We start from the raw sequence: 2,000 nt of genomic DNA, 5'->3' as shown, positions 1-2,000 counted from the left end.
GGATGATGAAGTTATGTTATTTTTATTATGCAAAGGTCAACCTGTCAAAACAGCAGGATCCGATTTTGACAGAAACTTGGGCTAAACTTTTAACTAACTTAGAGACATATCTAGGTAATGGTGTCTTCTAACAAAATGCATCCCTATGAGTATAGTTTCCAAAAAAATTAGAACCAACACAAATGAAGTTTGGCTGGAAGAGTTATATCATTTTAACTAAGAGAAGATCAATCTGTAAATTAGCAGAATTTGTCATTTATGTTGGGATTTAAGATATATGTATGGAATTGGGTTCTCATCATCAAATCAATCATTAAAATTGATGTTTGGCTTTAAAAATTCCTTATATAAAATATTTAAAGTGATGAAGATCATCATTAGTTTAACCTAGATCTAGGATTTAGTCCAAGGATTCTAGAGTCAAGGGATAGTACCTTCCTCAAGCTGTACATCTACAAAGGTCTACAATCCATCTTTTGACAGGTATGTAGGAGGACGTCTTCGGGGCTTCTCCATTAAATTCAATCATTAGAGTGTCACCCCACAGTGTGCTTGGATGCCATGTCAGGGGTTTCCTATCCTACATTTAAATCCCCAGCCAGTCAGGGGTGGGTTTGACATTGCACCCTTCTTTGTCAGCTTTGTCATGGGCGCCGAGATGTGCAAGAAATTCTCAATAAATTGGTGGTAGTACTCGGCTAAACCTAAGAAGCTTTGGATCTCAGTGGCATTCTTCAGAGTCTTCCACTCGAGAACCGCCTTCACCTAGTCTGGGTCTACCTTGATGCCGTCTTTGGTGGCGATGTACCCCAAGAATCCAATTTGGTGGAGCCAAAATTTGTACTTGCTGAACTTAGCGAACAACTGGTGATCCCGCAATCACTACAACACAAAAGTAAGGTGTCGAGCAAGCTCCTCTTCACTTTAAGAATACACCAAAATGTCATCAATGAATACAGTGATGAATTTATCCAACACATCATGGAAAACTCTATTCATCATGTCCATGAATACTGCTGGGGCGTTGGTTAACCCGAACGATAGTACTAAAAATTCATAATGTCCATAATGAGTTCTAAATGCCGTCTTATGAATGTCGCCACTCTTGATCTTCAATTGGTGGTATCCAGATCGAAGATCAATCTTAGAGAAAACTTTTGCTCCCTACAGATGATCAAATAGGTCATCGATGCGTGGCAACAAGTATCGATTCTTGATCGTAAGTTTATTCAGTTCTCTACAATCGATGCACAGTCGCATGCTACCATCTTTCTTCTTCACGAATAGCACAGGTGCTCCCCAAGGGGACATGCTAGGTCGTATGAATCCTTTCTTTAGCAAGTCTTGTAGTTGGACCTGCAATTCTTTGAATTCAATGGGTGCCATTTGGTATGGTGCCTTGGATACCGGTGCCGCACCAGGAATCAGATCGATTGTGAACTCCATCTCACGATCTAGCGGTAGCTGGGTCAGATCTTCTGGTAAAATGTCTGGAAATTCTCTAAGTCAAGCTCTTCCAATAGCTTTATCCTTGCCTCGGTATCCATTACTGTGGCCAAATAGCCTTGACATCCTTCATTCAACAACTTTCACGCCTGGAGGACGGATAAAGTTATTCTTTTAGGCTTCCTCATCGGTTCACTTTGGTAGGTGAAAACTGAGCCATCATCCAACTTGAATGTGATCTTCTTCTCCACACACATGACGTTCGCTCCATAGGCAGATAACCAATCCATGCCTAGTATCACATCAAAGTCTTTCATACCAAACTTAATCAAACGAGCAGTTAAGTTCTTCTGGAAAATTTTCACCAGACAGGGGTCATAGACTTCCTTCAGGGTCATGACACTGCCGATCGGTGTACTGACTACTAAATCATGACCGATGTCCCTTGGTTGAATATTCATCCTACTTGCGAAGGTGTTGGAAACAAAAGAGTGGGACGCGCCTGAGTTGAATAGTACTCACGCGGGGGCGGATGAGACAATCAGGGTACCTAG

Source organism: Telopea speciosissima, chromosome 2, assembly GCF_018873765.1.
Source record: "Telopea speciosissima isolate NSW1024214 ecotype Mountain lineage chromosome 2, Tspe_v1, whole genome shotgun sequence".
NCBI classification, from domain to species: domain Eukaryota; kingdom Viridiplantae; phylum Streptophyta; class Magnoliopsida; order Proteales; family Proteaceae; genus Telopea; species Telopea speciosissima.
This window is presented reverse-complemented; position numbering follows the sequence as displayed.